Source organism: Equus asinus, chromosome 1, assembly GCF_041296235.1.
Source record: "Equus asinus isolate D_3611 breed Donkey chromosome 1, EquAss-T2T_v2, whole genome shotgun sequence".
Taxonomy (NCBI): Eukaryota; Metazoa; Chordata; class Mammalia; order Perissodactyla; family Equidae; genus Equus; species Equus asinus.
The window spans coordinates 166,935,693-166,953,550 of NC_091790.1; positions in this window are offsets into that span (position 1 = coordinate 166,935,693).

The following is a 17,858-nucleotide window of genomic DNA, read 5'->3' on the forward strand; positions in this document are numbered from 1 at the left end:
TAAAGCTAACTCTGCTATGCAGAAGTCTATTTTTTCCCTTTTTTCACACTATTGAATGTCTTCATAACCAGCATTAAATTTCGAATTTAATAAATATATTTTCATTCCTAGCGTTATGTGCTAGTATTCAATCATCAATATCTTTGGCTCTAATATATCTGTAATACAGAAGAACAGGCCAGCATATAGCCAATCTTTGTTGTAGAGTTTTGGCGTGGAGGATGAGAAGTTGGAGTGGGCACATCTGCATGTGCTTCCTGAGAAGCTAGGAAACTATGACGATGATACTTTGATGCGGATGTTTAAAGTGAGAGAGAATTCATAAATGAGTGGGGAGTAAAGTGAAGCTAAGTCTGGCCTCTATCTCATGAAGAGGAAAGGAGTCATAGGAAGGGAGGGCCAGTGAAGTGAGTTTTGAGCCTGACCTTGAAAGAAATAATGGGTTTGGACTGATAGCATGATACAGGGAAATCTGTGTAGGTGAGAGGATGAGCAGTCTGGAGGCAAAAATGCCCAAGATGTGGAAAATCCACAGCAGTTCCCTTCATTTGTCACCAGATGTAGAAATCTCTATTATTATGGTTATTGTCTTTTGGCTTCTCAGATAATTTTAACTTATTTTTAGCAATATTATCATAGCTTTGTCTTTATTGTGACCAGATGCGAGCAGATTCAAAGCAATTGGAATTGTCTGGAAATATTGGAGTTTATGTAAAGCAGACACATTAGTCAGAGGTAGACTGCTTTAGATTATAAACAAAAGCCAAAACACTTTGCACAAATGACAAAAACAAAAATCCCTATAAAAATAAATTGCTAATTTATGTTTCTATTAAATATAGTAGCATCTAGTTTAAGTTCCTTCAAATGAATGTTTCCTATAAAATCACTAATTTGTAAGCTAAATGCTATTTATTTTTAGCCATTGATTCACCCTTTCCTATGAGAGGTAAGAGCCTCAGAAAGCATTAAGAGTTACAAGGATCTGAGAGAGAACTGAGTCTAAGCCTTGCATTTTGCAAATGACAAAGCAGAGGCTCAGAGAAATAGATGATCTTCCCGAGGTCATGTAACTGGTAGCGTCTGAGCTGAAGCTGGAATTCTGACCTCCTGACGCTTAGGTCCTGAAGTCTTTGTTTTCCTAATATTCTCCGAGGTGGCCATTATGGCAACGCTTGGAAGTCAGCCCCCTAGGAGTCTGGTACTAAGTATGTCATACATTATACACAAACAGTGTGTGCATTATAAATCATAAGAAGACTTTATGAAACTAAATAAAACATAAACAGAATTGAATTTTTGTTATATGACACATTAGGGAGATTGACATTAGAGGCGAGGAGAGAAAATTATGGGAGTATTTTAGGAAGAATTGAATTTTGACAAAGGAACTTGATAGAGTAGTAAATCAAAGTAGATTCTTCATCAGGGAGTGATGGGATTAGCGTGGTGTTCTAGGAAGATTCTTCTATCAGTCATATGGATATTGGCAAAAAGTCCAGTAGAAACCAAGAGAAGGAAAATAACACCAGAGGCTTCCGAGGTAATCCAGAACTGACACGATAGTGTACCTTCCAGTGATGGCAGCTCTGGACCACTCTTCGTTAGTGTCTGAGTCTGTTCAGGCTGCTAGAACAAAGCCTATAGACTGAGTGGCTTAAACAACAAACGTTTATTTATCACAATCCTGGAGGCTGGGCAGTCCAAGATGAAAACACCGGTAGATTCTGTGTCTGCTGAGAGCACACTTCCTAGTTCACAGACAGCCATCTTCCCGCTGTGTCTTCATGGGCGAAAGGGCAAGGGAGCTCTCTGGGACCTCTTTCATAAAGGTGCTAATCCCCTTCATGAGGGCTCTGCCCTCATGACCCCGTCACCTCCCAAAGGCCCTACCTCCAAATGCCATCACATTGGGGATTAGGTTTCAATATATGAATTTTGGGGGACACAAACATTCAGTCTATAGTAATTAGTGACTGGATAACATCAATAGTGGGGAAAGATGAAAAATTATTTGTCACAGTTCCTAGCCAAGGCTTTGAAATCTATGGAAATTTAAAAATGCAGCTACCCAAGCCTCAACCTTTGTGATTTTGATTTTATCCTGGGTGGATCCTTGCTCCACACAGTGATAGTGTATATGAAATGATAAATGAGAGTGTTTTGGGAGCCAATAGGAGAAAATGACTTTTCAAAAAGCAGATATAGGAATTTTTAGATTTATAAAAGCATTTTTATTCTTCTTCCTTGGAAAGTTATTTAATAAGTTAAATAAATGAAGACAACTACTAGTTAATGATGAGGCTATGTATTCCTTGTAGATAACTAAGATTGAACTCTAACACCCATAGACTTCCTAATATAAGCGTTTAGAAATAAGTAAATATTAAAAACACAAGGATTATTCACTTTCGAGTGTGCTTGTATTTTCACTTCGCCTTTTTTCCCTCTCCTCATTTTTCATTCTCTTTCCCAAGTCCTTTGGTACTCTCTAGTTTCCCTTTCAATGCTTAGCACTCTCTCTTACTCAGGCTCCTCTCTGCAGCTGGAGTCCTCTGGGAGGAAGGGTGGAAAGGGAAACTAATGGTGTCAAGCCTCCTACCCAAGTGAGAAGACATACAAAGTAATCATGATTGTTTGCCTTTAAAGAAACTCGAGCCTGGTAGAATTTGTTTGTAAGCGCAGAATCCTGCCTGTATCTGCCTCATTCTGCTGCTCCACTTCAGACATTCTGATATGAAAGTCTTGCCATAAAAATGTGGCAGAGTCACAGAGAGGCTCTTTAATCTTTTAAAGATTGCCACTTACTGTTTTGCGTTCCAAGATTATGTGTATCTTAGCCTCTACTTCGTAAACTCCAAAAGTACAGGCTGAAATTCACAAATTCATGTCTCCATCTTGGACTTCTTGTCTGAACTCTAGAGTTTTATGTCCAGCTGCTTAGTAACATCACCACTTGTATATGTAACAAATGTCTCCCTTTTAACATCTTCATAACTGAGCTTGTCAATTTTCCGCTAAAATCTGTCTTCCCCTCCCAGCCTTCTCCATCTTATTTACTTGCAACCACATTCTTACAGTTTCTCAGGACTAAAACAACAACAAATACAAAACAAAAAAACCCTTGGAGTCATCCTTGACTAGTTTCTTTCACTCACCACTCACATCTAATTTGTCAGCAAATCCCACACCCTGCATCTTCAAAATATATCCTGGCTTCCAGCTCTGAGGACTGGCTTAGAGCTAACCCATAGAAAATCTGGATAAAAAGTAGAAAAACATCTGCTTGAAAGCATTGTGTGGTTTTCAGGGCAGCCAGGATTTGGAGTCATAATCCCAGAATAAAGAGAACTGCAGAGCAGGGAGATTTACCTTCTAAGCCACTTTTGTGCTTGAGGCAGTGCAGGCCGGCGCTGCAGGAGCAGAGGAGAAAGAAGTTATCTGAAGTCTGGTGGTACTGGGGAGATACAAACTGGAGTACAGCATCTGCCAGGAGAATGGGCCCAGGCTCTCAGTGGAGAGCCCTAAGCAACAACGTGCAAGGAATAAGGGCAAACAGGAAATAAGCAGGCCTGACAAAGATTGAAACCCTTATCCAAACCAGCATTAAGTCCTGACTGGGTTAATGGTTCTGCTTCTACTCAAAACTGCCTTCTAGAAGCTTAAGAAAAGCCGTTGGGAGGAAGACATCACCCTTTCAGTTCCTCTACAATTTTTCTGTATAATGCCCTGATACATGACTAGACAGAACCTTGAGGAACAATAGGCAATAGAAATACCTACAGGTGATTCGGATGTTGGAATTTAAAATAACTCTAAAAATTATGTTCAAGAAAAATTAATGGCAAAATAGAGAATTTCATAAAAAGCTGAAATCTATAATAAAGAATAAATGGAAATTCAAGAACTAAAAATCATCCTTTCACAACAGCGATAATTTTTTAAATGCTTCTTGTTTTTTTCTTGATCAATCAGAGGTTTTTCAATCTTATTAGTCATCTCAAAGAACAAACGTTAGGCTTTGTTGTTTTTTTCTGGAGAAATGGATTTGTTTCCAGTAGGCAGCTATAGGCTATAGGTACATGTAAACTACTCTGAAATTCAGTTTTCACATCTGGAATGTGCAGGTTTTAGATTAAAGGAATATTTGTTGAACCCAGTAAAATGTTGATTTTTGAATTGTGAATAAAACAGCTATGTGGAGATATGCCATATGCAGGTAGAAATTTAGAACGGAGCTTAGGAGAGAAGTCCAGACTAGAATTGTAAGCTAGATGGTGGGTCATCTGCCAAGAGGTGGCAGTTATGGCTAAGATCGTGCATAGGGTCACCAAATAAAAAAAGTGAAGCGACAGAAGAGGGGGCACAAAAAGGATAACAAAGTAGATCCCCAAATCTGTGCATTTTGAACCAGCTTTCTTTATCAATCCCAGGGCTCCATAAACAATCAAACTACTAAGAAGGCAAAACAGACGAACACACCTCCCCTCCAAAATAAAACAACTTATCTTTCACTGAGCAATTTTCTTTCTCTCTTTTTTTTTTCCAATAGAAGGTATATGTGAGTATGTGAATGAACGACATACCTCTAAAAAGCAGGGTTTTTGAGTGATGGTAAAGAAAAAATGGATTTTAAAGATACAGTGAAAATCTAGGATTATGTAGTCTTATTCTCTGGGGTCAATTAATTTAAGGACAAGGTTATTTGAATGGCCTGAACTATATAGATGACACCTAGGGACATGGTGACACTAGAGCATCAGAAGATTTCCGTGGACCTATGATTTTAAAGCAGGTGTCAGGTTCCTTGGAAAATAAATCAAAACATCTATTAAAGGTATATATTTATCACAACTGTAATATTTTCAGGTCTTCTATTTCAGTCATTCACATCTATGTCTTGCCCAAGATTGAATGCTTTTAATTTCTTGAGCATATCGACCATAAATACTATGTGAACCTGATGACATGTTAGTCAATGGCCTATAATCTCAAATTGAAAACTGTGCTGATCTGGCATGCTGTGTAAGAAATATTCATCTCTCCGGTATTATCAAATTCCTGACATGCTTTTAAAAAATTGTTAAAATTAACTACAACATTTGCTTTAGTATACACATTGCCTTATAATTTACAATGTATTTGCCATGCTGAAAGATTGATTTCAGATAGGTTTAGCTTGTTTGGCTGGGAAAAAAATTATCATTCCATTTTGTGGAATAAAACAAGATTCCATAAGACACATTCACTTAAAATGAAGCAAAAACTGCAGTGTTTGAGAATGGTAATGCCTTGTGTGATCTGGATTTATTGATCAAAATAAAATCAGTGTTGCATTTCAAATCTGCCTGCAGCAGCATACTCTTTTCAACAGCCCCAATTTTTTGAAAATCTCCCACTGCGCCTCCCACCCCCAACCTACCTCTTTTAAGCATTAAAAATTTTTTGCAGAATTGCATACTAACTGAAAGATTATTGAGTTGCTTTCTATCAAGTTAAGATAGAAAGCGAGCCAATGAATTAAAAATCTGTAGGTCGAGGAGGTTTTGAAAGGTGCTTTCTTAGCACCTGAAATTACAAGAAGTTTCTATTGAGCTCAACAGATTCAATTTGAATAAAGCCTAATCTTACATTAAAAATTGTACCGTGAGAGACTATGGAAAATACGCTCTCATTTAGACTCTTAAAACTTTTTCTTTTCTGAGGAATTATGTTCATAGGGTATTGATTTTTAAGTCAACTAAACAAGAGAGCAAAATCAATTGCTGAAAACTACCCCCAAATTTAATGGCTTTTCATCTCAAAATTATATAGGTTTGGAATTCAGGCAGAGCTTGGCAGAGTGATTTCTCTGCTGCTCATGATGTTGATGGAGATAACTTAATGGTACTCAGCTGCAGGTGAACAGGTCTGCAGGTTCTCAGGTGTTTTTACTTGGCATCCCGGTACAGATGGTTGAAGACTGGGCTCCCTGGGTCTCCACCTTTTGATGGGAGTAGTTGCAAAGAATTTGCAAAAATCTTTAACACAGCAAGCACTGTGTCAGTTTGAATCCTTCAAGAAGCCAAGATGGGATTAGATATGCAAGAGATTTATTGAAGGGAAATATCTGTGAAGGGTAAAGAGAGAGAGAAGGACTAATCAGAGAGAGTCTTCAGACCACAATGAAGATCTGACATCTGTGAAAGGAGAGTGGGAAAGGAATACTGGGTAGTAAAAGACTCAAATTTCAGGAGGATCTTGGCAAAGTCTCAGCCCTGAGTAAAAGTTGCCCATTAGAGGAGTCCCGTGGTGGACAGAAATGGACTGGATCTAATACCCCCACAGTGCTAAGTCATTGGCTGGGAGCATACCAAGAAAAATGTTGCCTGGTGGATCCAAAGGGACAACAGCTAAAGTTGTCAATCAGCTATGCTTTTCAGAGTAGATCCTGTTGAACGGCAAGGTAAGTCACCTCCATAGCCACCATATTTACTCACATAAAACTGGGAAGATGAGGTATGGTAATAAGATGAGTAATCAGGCTCATGTGAATAAGTAAACACCAGTGTCTGATACATTTCATAAAGAGTGAATGATCAGAGAAGAATCATTGTCTTGATCGGTAGGCTTTGAGGGAGTCTGAAGAGTTGTGCACGCTCCCTCCTTGACCAAAGAGAAAACAGCCATGGTCTGGCTGCAAACACTCAAGTCTTCGCCCAGGTGGAGGAAATAGGTAAACATACATTATAACGTCAAAAGTATAATAAATAGAAAGATATCTATAGAATTAAAGTGCATAGTGGGAAGTGATAGATTCTGGGGCTGTAAACAAAGCTTTTACAGAGGAAGTGATATATGAACTGGCTTTTGAAGGATGTATTGGTGTGTGCTAAATGAATTTGTTGTTAGTGCCATGGAGTCGATTCCAACTCCAAGAGACCCTGTGGACAGCAGAGCAGAACTGTGCCCTGTCTTTTTGCGCCATCCTCTCACCTTCTGGAGTTATATCAGACAATGCTCTGCTGCTATTCATAGGGTTTTCCTGGCCAATTTTTTCAGAATTGGGTGGCCAGGTTCTTCTTCATAGCCTGTCTTAGTCTGGAAGCTCTGCTGAAACCTGTCCGCTACAGGTGACCCTGCTGGTGTTTGAAATACCAGTGGTGTAGCTTTCAGCATCACAGCAACACAGAGCTGCCACAGTATGACAACCTACAGACAGGTGGTGTGGTTCCCTGACCGGGAAATGAACCTGGGCTGCGGTGGTAAGAGAGCTGAATCCTAACCACTAGACCACCAGCTAAGTGGATTAGGGCAGAAAAAATAATCTAGAAAGAAGTACTGGTTTATACATAGGCACAGAGATGTACTTGAGTAACTGTAAGTAGTGTAAATGGAACATAAGATGTAAAGGAAAGAGATGTAAGAGATGAGTCTGGAGAAGTAGGTAGGAAACCAATTATGAAAGGTCTTATATTCCATGTTAAATATCTTAGTTTTTTATCCACTATGTCAGTGGTTTTTTAAGCTTTACTGTGTCATGAATTTCTCCGGGATAGTCTACCAGAAAGTTTTACATACTTTCACGTTCAAAAAATGTTGCACCTGATTTCAGGGAAGTCACGGTCATAAGAACCCCTGTTGCACATGTTACATAAAAAGAGTCACATGGTGAGGTTTATGCTTTAGATTAATTGCTCTTGTTAGTATCAGTTCAGCAGTTGGACTGGCCAGACTAGAGGCAGGGAGATGACTTAGGAGGCAGTGGCAGTAGAAATGAAATAGAGTCAAAATTAGCAGGATTGGGGATTGTTTATATAGGGAAAAGATGGAGTTGAAGACGTCCCCCAGGTTTCTGATGAGGCTTTGGATTATGAGGAAGCATTATCAAATGCAATAGGAAATAGAAGAGTTCTCATGGAAGAAGGAGTGCGAATAATGGTTTTGGCTTTGCACGTTAAGTTTGATGTGAGAGCAGACATTTCAGAAACAGTTGTATCTGTGGGGGTGTTGTCTCAGAGGAGAGATCAGTGTAGCAGACACAGTTGTTGTCCACCTAAGTCTGTTCCAATGTGCCCTCTTTCTTGCTGGTACAGCTCTGACTTTGTGTCTTCACCCTCCTCTGTGCGGCCATGTGATCTGGGATGGTGAGACTAACCTCATCCTCAACAAAGGTTGCTGAGAAGCCTCTCAGCTTGAATAGTCTGTTCTGGTCATAGGAACACCATTCCCCTTATCACGGATTTACTTAGAAAGTGACTGGAGATTCCATTCTGGTCAATAAGAAATAAAGGGATGTCTTCTGGGCCCTGCTGGGAGAGTTCCTTAATGCTTATAAGGCCAGTGATGTGTGTGAATGTGAAGCCTGGAGCAGGTGCAAACATCTTGAAGTCATGTAGTGACCTAACCAGTGTGCTAAGGATGGATTTTCTGCTATTTGTAACCAAAATTATCCTAAATTTGGGATTGGGAATCTATGTGTCTGTCTATCTACCTATCTATCTATCTATCTATCTATCTATCTATCATCTACCTATCTATCTATTGTGGGAAAATAACACATAAAACTTGTCATCTTAACCTTTTTTAAGTGTACAGTTCAGCAGTGTTAGGTATATTCATGTTGTTGTGAAACAGATCTCCAGAACTTTTCATCTTGCAAATAGGAAACTTTATAGTCATGAAACATCTCCCCCTATTTCTCTTCCCCCAGCCCCTGGCAACTACTGTGAAGTAGAGTAAGGAGGTTAGAAGCCAGAGCTAAGGAGTGAGTAGTAACTGAAGAAATAGAATGCCAAGAGAGAAGCCACACAGTGAAACTGTCACTTTTCTACACTGACAAGGTTCAGACCGGCCCCTTTCACACCCAGCTAACATTTGCGCTGTTTTCAGCTCTGTGATGTAGAGAGCATTGCCACAGAGACTGGAACAAAGCAGGAGCTTCAGGTTTAGAGGCTTCGTTTAGCCTCCTGCTGCCTAAATGAGCACGGACTCTCTCAAGCAACTCTGTTTGCCAGCTTTTGTTTAGCTTTGTAAGCCCTGTGGCTATGTATTGTTTTATACTTGCATGAAGCTCTGGGGAAAGGCACTGTGTTTCTTTGAAACGGTGGAATTTGCCCAGCAGAGGGATCTAATTTAAACACTGCCCCAGTTTTCGAACTACATGCCCTAAGAGATGTGTTTGGCCCCCTCTCTAGCAGTGCTTACAGCACAGCCTGGTCGGCTTTAAATTCAAAACAGCTCCGCTATTATTGTTTATTTATTTCCTTATATCAGTTTAGGCGTAAAATACACCACTATTGTGCAGTAACAAAGGCCACTTGGCTCTCCATAATTTTTTCCTCTATATCTACAGAAATTAACATTTCAATGAAAGATTGCAATCTGTTTAATTATAACCCCAAGTGGCTGAGCTGCCAGGTTAGTGGGCTAATGCCATTCATCCTCTGAAGCTCTATAAATTGAAAGAATTTATAGCAGATTCCTGGATATCCTCAGGGGTAACTTTAAACGTGACCAGGTTGTAAATTCCCCAGATTTGACCAAAATGAATTGTTTTTATCTTCTCTTAAGGGGATTAGTGGGTGAAGATGGTCTTAAACACCACAGAATAAATACATTCAAATAATAAAAATATACATATTTCTAAGAAATTATGTTGAAAATAAAACTTAGATGCTGATGAACGTGTCATTTAATTCATAGTCAGTGAATGAATCAAGTATCTACTATGTGCAAGATGCCGAGGCAATGTCCGTTTAAAGGGGTACTAGGTAACAAATGCAAAATGTTTATGAAATACAAAAATCTCTTATTTTTGGAAAGTCAAATTTTCATATGTTGAGGTGTCTTAGCTGGGTGTGGGAATGATATGTAGGGTTGAGTGGCTCTACTCTGCTAGGAAATATTGATCTGTCCTCCTCCTATTGCACATCGTTGCTTCTAACATTGTATATGAAGATGAGCGATTCTTCTGATTGTCAATTAAAATTCAGAAGGTAAATCCAGACTCTAAAGTGTTATTAAGATAAGATATTAAAATATGCTTCATCACTCAGTAGATGTTGGAGTATGGCTAGAACCGTTTTTGAAATACTACATGAAAAAAATCTTTTGGCTATGCAGATTGCGTCACAGAATGTTTGGCATTTTCAACGAAAGAAGTTTCGAAAGCAATTTGAAGCAGTAAATATCAATTAAATCCCACAAGGATAGACGTATGTTTACATGATGAAAGAAAGTTTTTGGAGAACCAACCATCCTGGGCTTCTGAATATTTAAATGAGAACATGGCAATGTTCTACCAATACAGTAGTGATAATAAAACAACAGTGATTGCAAACAGTACTCTTTTGTTTTTGTTTTGCTGCCTTGCAGTCAGGTTATATGCTGGAATCAAATCTAAGATATCTGTTCATTCATTGGCTTCATTCCCAAAATGTCTCAAATGTAAAATTGCTTGTTGGCATTTAGTCCCTGTGGATTCCTACAGATCTGAGGATTTAATTACTGGCTTGTTCACTTATGAAGTGGGCAGCCAGTGACGCCAGCTCTAGACTGATAATCCCCTAGGAGGAGGAACTGCTGATTTTTACCCTGATGATTTTAATTATTGTTGGTAGCTCAAGAAATAGTAAGTCTTTTTAAGGTTGTTCTTAACAAGAATTTTTGACAGCAAGAAAGACAGGGAATATATTTCAATGCTAGAAATGCCCAGATGGAAGAGAGATGCTCTTCACAAATGAATGAGCTAATGGAGTGGAGGACTATAATTGGATGTTCTTTCTTATTTCTCTTCCTTCAAATTCCCACGATAACCGATTTAGTCTGGAAAGGTCTTCCCTGGACTATAGGCATTATTCCTCTCAGTTTTGATGTTGGAAACTTATTAAAAAAATGACGTAAAAACAAAAAATCACTAAGAGCTTCAAATTAAATAGGCCTGCAGGTTGATTTCAGTCTATAAGCCACCAATTTCTGGTTCAAATCTTCTTCAATATGTAAACGGAAGTGATTTCTCTCTCTTGTAAATTCATATAGAATTATTGTATGTGCAGTTCATTTTTAAATTATTCATGAACTGCATCATGACCTCTTTCCTATTATGTCTTCAGCTGTTACTTAATTTTTTATAGCTCTAAAACTTTTCACTTGCCTTGAACCTTTAATCCACTGTTAACTTTAGTGGAGAAACTGAGTGTTATATTTCTTTGCATTCCTTCCAGGGCCAAACACAATGAACCCTCAAAATCCTCAATAAATTAATGTTGGTTTTCTTTTATTTCTTAAGGATGCATAATATTTCAAATCTATATTCACCTTTCCTACAAGAGTACTGAAATGACAGAAAATGAGATAGAATCAGTTCATATTGACGGAGTGATGTTTGTTTCTCCCCGGAAATTGCAGCAGAATTTGTAAAAAGACACAAATACTTGTAAGGAAAATCAGAAACCAACTCACAAATGCCTCAGATGTGCTACCATGGAAAAATGCCTCCCCCTTTTCTCTTTCCTGCCCTGAAGAGTGAGCAGATGAAAGAGAACAGATGAGGAGATGTAGAGAGGAGGCAACCATATTAGAAATTTTACATACCCAGCTCTTTAATCCTCACAATTCCATGGGTAGGAATTATTATTCCCGCTTTGCAGATTGGGAACTGAGAGGTACAGAGGTAACGCACAAGGTCACACAGCTGCTGTTGGAGCTTGGATTTTAATTCTGGTCTGTTTGACTTGCAAATGTGGGCTGGCTCTCTTAGCCAAAGAGCTTCTACCTTGCCATTCCAGGAAGGTAGGTGATTGTAAATGTTCAAGATGAAAGGGCTATGGGATAGGTGAGTACAGTGCCAAAAGTATGAAGTAGGTTTAGTGTATCTTGAGCAGTTCCTTCCTCTCTTCTCGTCATTTCTCTTCCTTGCATCCTGCTGCCTTCTCTTGCTTCTCTTATGCTTCTCTTGACCGTAGGAATGCACACAGCTGCTTCTGAGGCAGACCTTCACAGGCCAGAGCACCAAACCTAGAATCTAATCTAGATCTTTACTTTGTTACATTCTTGTTAAGGCATTAGTTCCCTCTCCCATTACTGTTTTCTATAGACCAATCTTCTTTTACACATTAATGGCTGTTGATGGATTAATGTTACTCTTCTAGATGACGTTTGAAAGACAACAGGTATTGTTAGGAATTTCAGATGTGGTAGGAGGCATAAAGGGGGAAATTCTCAATTAGAAGTTCCTCGTTTCCATCTCAAGACAAGTTCTGTGATAGACTTCTCTAAAAGGTAAAATGTTTTCGGTGCTCATTTGTGTGATTTATTCTTTAAGAAATAGGGACTATTTGAAACAAAACCAAAAAGGTTTAAAAATTTAGATTTGGTTAGGTAAGCCCTAAAGTAGTCTACTTCATTGACTACATATTATAACTTCTTGTGTGATCTCTGAAAAGATTCTTTTCTGTAACAGGTGGTGTGTGATGCCACATTGTCAAAGTGAGAGAAGTTCATTTAAATAAGCAGATGATTTGCCTACACAATGTCAAGCAGGTACAGCACCGAGCGCATTGTGGGGGCATTCTAGTTGCTCCATTCTAAGGGAATTATCTCTAAAACAAGTGTGTAGAAAGGCTCTTACAAAGCAGTATTTTTGAAAGTGTGCTCCTACATCAGAATCATAGAGGTGCTTGTTAAAAAAGCTAGTTCCCAGATCCGATGAATCAGAATCTCTAAGATTCTGTATTTTTTTTTAAAAAGATGTTAGATTGGTGAGGAGCTCTTGGGAAATCTTTTGTAATCAAAGCAAATCTTTTCCTGGAAAAGTGCATTGTTTTTAGATAATTCCACTGCTCACAAGTGCCAAATGCATTTGAAGACAAACTATTTCGCACTAGAGAAAGATATAGTACCAAAAAAATGTCCTTAGGTCACTGGATCACCAAAGTAAAAGAGAATCTACACAATTTTCTGGAGTATATTAAACACAAGTGGAGAAGAATATACTCTTTATGCTAGGTAAGACCATCATCAATGTATTTCTTTATCTCCCCAGAGAAAAACTGAGGTTCTGTACAAAGAATGAAAAGGTGCTCTGCTCCCAACTGTCAAAACAGCCAGTTGTGCAATCATCTTAAAACTCCATTTAAAGGCAGTCTTATAAAGGATTTTTTTCTTCTCTTTTTATGCTCTTTCTCTTCTTTCCTGTTTTTTATTTTCTTGGAAGGTAGCCTTTTTATAAAGGAAAAGTAATTGTATCTGAATTAACTCTTTGAGTAAAGTCCCTGCTAAGGATACCATGGTGTTGTTGCTTCAGTCTCCTTACTTTGGAGAATGATTGGTCCATGAGTCGGGAAGAGTTTGGTCCTGGCTTTGTGGTAATGAATGGTGCAGTCTTCCTGAGTAGTTTCGTCTTGCCATGCCACAAATTTGCCGTCTGTAAAATGAGGAGGCTGAGATGGCTGATTTCTGATGTCCCTTACAGCTGTACAACTGGGAAAGGGGCAGAGGCAGGCTCTGCAGGTGTTTCCCGTTAGAAGATGTTAACATTCAAGGAATCTTTTCTACTTTCACTGTGAAATAATATGCATATTTCTCCTAAGAGAAGACACAGAAACAAAACATAAAATGGATCATTTGCATTTAAACTACTTAAGTAAGATGGAAATTACTCACTTATTTAAGTGAATCAGCATTTCCACTTGGAATCTGCAGTAATGTGTCATCATGCATTTTTTAAGTTAATCACTCCAGGAAAATGGCTCTAGAGGTGGGTGGGCCAAAGTTAGCAAAACAAGGTAGTTAAAAAAACAACAATCCCTTTAATGTGTATGTGCTTGAATTAGTGTTTCCTTACAGAAATGAGTTTAGTCAGCGTTTCCAAGCAAGTCAACTAGAAATTGACAATTAGCATGACCTTTGTAGGGCTGTGTAGGGCTACATATGATTAGATCATTGTTGTTTTTATTTACAACATGGCAAAGAACTCATATTAAGAATAGATGTGTTAATTCTGCCATTGTATTTGTTTATCCACTTGAACTTGCATCATTAGTTTCATCTTTAACCTGGGTTTCTTGGCAGAGATTTTTTTTAAAGCCCTTTGACCACATTGAGAAGATTTAGTTTAGTTGAAAGTCTTACGAATATAGTCAGTCAATCTATCTAATTAGGCATATACAATCTGTAATTCACTGCAGTGTGTTGAAAGCTAAGGAACTAGAGTATATGGCACGTTGGGACGTCCCACCCTTCCCTCAATATCCTGTGCAGAGCATATGTGACATGCGACTCTGTGACATAGGGACTGAGGGTGGAACCCAGGTTCATTCAACAGTAAATATTAGTAAAGCTTAATTTCCTTTTTTTTAAAGATTTTATTTTTTTCCTTCTTCTCCCCAAAGCCCCCCAGTACATAGTTGTATATTCTTCGTTGTAGGTCCTTCTAGTTGTGGCGTGTGGGATGCCACCTCAGCATGGTTTGATGAGCAGTGCCATGTCCGCCCCCAGGATTCGAACCAACGAAACACTGGGCCACCTGCAGCAGAGCGCAAGAACTTAACCACTCGGCCACGGGGCCAGCCCCTTAATTTCCTTTTTTATTTCCAGAATGGAATAAATGGAAGTTCAATTTTTTTTTCCCATCACCCACTTCAAAAATTACTCATCTTGCAGCATAGTAACAGAGACAAGCTGTGTAATGAATGAGAGGTGACTTTTTGAGTCATAATTAGTAGCAAGGATATAACTATTGTAAAGTAGATAAAAAAGGTTTCCCTTCCCACCCCCTCAGGCTCCCAATAATCAAATATGTACCTTCTTGGTAGATTAAAGTGATATTAATTTAGGTGGCAAGAGCAGAAAGGAAGAATGTGTCTGTCATGACCAGCTCTCCCAAATCATAAGCTGCTCTATGAGTTGGCATTTGCAGCTTTCCCTTCCTATATGGTTTGTGGCCTTCTTAACCAGGAATTATCATCCAGTGAGACAGAAACACTGTGATATCTGTCCTTAGAGAGGGCTTTAAAGTTAGTTCAACTGCAAATTGCCTATTTTCTTACAGGGATTATATTCCTTTCCACAGGGGCACAAGGGAATACCATTGAAATGGAATATGTTATAAGGCATTTAAGTCGTGATTAATATAGTTGCCCAACTGTCTGTTTTGACAGTTGGGAGCCATACATATTTCCCTTCTGTCTTTTTTGAGCCTCGGCTATTCTCTGGGGCGTGTTGTGAGATATATAAAGCTAAGCTCGGCACACTGATGGTGGTTTTGCCCTGAATAAACATGTACAGCCTGCCCACATGTTTTTTGTGTAGATTCTCTTGGTGATCTCATGGCTGCTTTTTAGGGCTGTCCTTAACTTTCTCTAGTGTGAAACATTCTGTCTTCAAACGCATTTGGCACTTGCTGGTAGCCGAGTTAACTGAAAATAGTGCATTTTCCAGGCGGTGATTTGCTTTGATCATGAAAGAACATTTCCCGGGATTGCTCTGAGATAGCTTGAAAGAAAAATGATTATTGCAAATACTGTTTTGATGTCCACCTTTAGGTACACACTTCATAAATGACTACTGTATACTTAAAACACGTCCAAGGTCCCGAAACACGGGTGAGAAATATATCTTATTTTTAGAACCTGGAAATCTTTGGAGCTAAACAATGTAAAGAAAAAGTGGAAGGGTTTGACATTTTATAACCATTCCATGTTAAAAATGAGTACTTACAACCCACTATCCAGTACTGTCATTTTCAGAAAGGGAGTAGAAGAAAACCTGCCAGGACAAAACATGCTGCCATGTTATCTGTGACAGAGCCAAGAAGAGAAGTGCTAAAGCTCGTGATTCTAATTGGACTCATTTATTTAAAATTGATTTTTTTCATTTGAGTTATATAAGTAATGCATTTTTCTTGTAAAAAATGAAATTAAAAAGTAAGTTTTCCCTACCCTTCCCACAGACCATCTGCCTTCCCAAATCCTCTCCTCAGACTCTCCAGAAGGATCCATTATTAACTATTATTATGAATTTCTTATACATGCTTCTAGGCATTTTTGATTCATATAAAAATACATGTGAGAAAACTCACACACACACACACACACACACACACACACGTGCTCTCAGACTCAGACATCATTTGATAGTGGGCTAGGGTCCCTGGAAGGGGGAGCTCTGAGTGAATTAACACAAACACAGTGTAGGGCACCATCCACAGGGAGGGTCATTTCATGCACCATGCAGAGGCAGTTACTTTTCTATGTTCATTTAATCTCCTGGAGTCATGCTGATACCAGCTCAACACAAGGTTGACATAAGGGAAGCCATATTGTAGAAAAGAAACTATATCGTAACTTTAAATGACCTCTGACTAACTAACCCGGACATGCTCTGTAGATTTTGTGGCCTCTCCCACCTGCTTTAAGATGATAACTTTGTTCTTTTGAGTTCCTTAGGAATGTGATGACTCCCGGCAGAGAGCCTATGCTGATAGCCATCATCAATGGCAACTGAAAGATCTGGGTATAGGGTATTGCTCCATTCTCTGATGCATATCCAGTAAAACAAAGGACTGTCAGAAACTGGGACCAGATGTCTGCCCCACCCAGAGACTAGCCACCTCCTCCACCAGGAGACCTGCCCATATATAACTGGCCTGCAGTGTTTGTTCTGGGAGATGGTTCTTTTGGACATGAGTCAGCCATCCTCCCTCTTGCTAGCAAGCTATAATAAAGTCCTTTCTCTCCTACCACCTTGCCTTCTGACTATTGGCATGTCTTGCTGTGAGCAGACGAGCCCACTTGGGCAGTAACAATGCCATGCCTCTAGCCAGCGTTTTTTCCAGCCTTCCAATGATTTCATGCAACTGTTGCCCAATCCTTCCAGGTTACAGTGATGTTTAACATGTCCTTCATGATGTCAAAGCACTTCCATTAGTTCTCAATTACTGGGTGAGTCTTTCCTTGATTTCTTTTACTACTCTCTCAAAAGCCCTTTGTGCATCCCCAAATTTGCATTTGTATGCAGCAATGAGACCTTTTCCCTTTGCTGCAGGCCTAGCACTGTCACTAACAAATCTCCAACAACAATTATGAATTTAATTTGTTTGCTAGTTCATAGATAAATGGCAGAAACCAGGTCATCATACCGCAAATAATGGACAACATAGACCTCACTCAACTTATAGCCATAGAGCTCATTCACTCTGTTTGCACTGTGGGGTACTCATTGTTTGGAAGTATGTAGTATAGTCTGCTAAAAAGATAATGTCATTGGCTCAGAGCGTACAAAATACTCAGATCATGGGAAAAAATATATAAATGTATTGTTCCAGTTATCTATTGCCTCTTATCTACTGTGTAACAACCAGCGCCAATCTTAATGGCATCGAAGAACCAGTTGCTAATGCTCAAAACCTCTGTCATCAGGAATTTGGACAGAGCAAATTTTTGGTGGCTTGTCTCTGCTCCATGAGGTCTAGAACCTCTGTTGGAAAGACTGGAAAGCTGAGACTGATGTCAACAAGAGGCATATTAGCTCACACATGGGATACTTGACTATGGCTGCTGAACTGGGCTGTTGATTGAGCTGGGCTGTCAGCGAGAACACCCATAGATGACCTCTCCACGTGGCCCGTGCTTCTTCGGAGCAGAAACTAGAAGCAAGAATGAGTATTCCAAGAGGCAGGTAGTGGAAACTACCAGTTGCTTGTGGCCTGATCCTAGAAGTTGGGAAGTGTCACTTTCACCCTATCCTGTTGGTGAAACAGAGGCAAAGCCCAGATTCAAAGAGGAAGAAATGGACCTCATTTCTCTATGAGAGGAAGGTCAGAAAATTGAGGGACTGTTTATTTTTAAACTTCCATAAATGCGAACAGTGTACCGTAA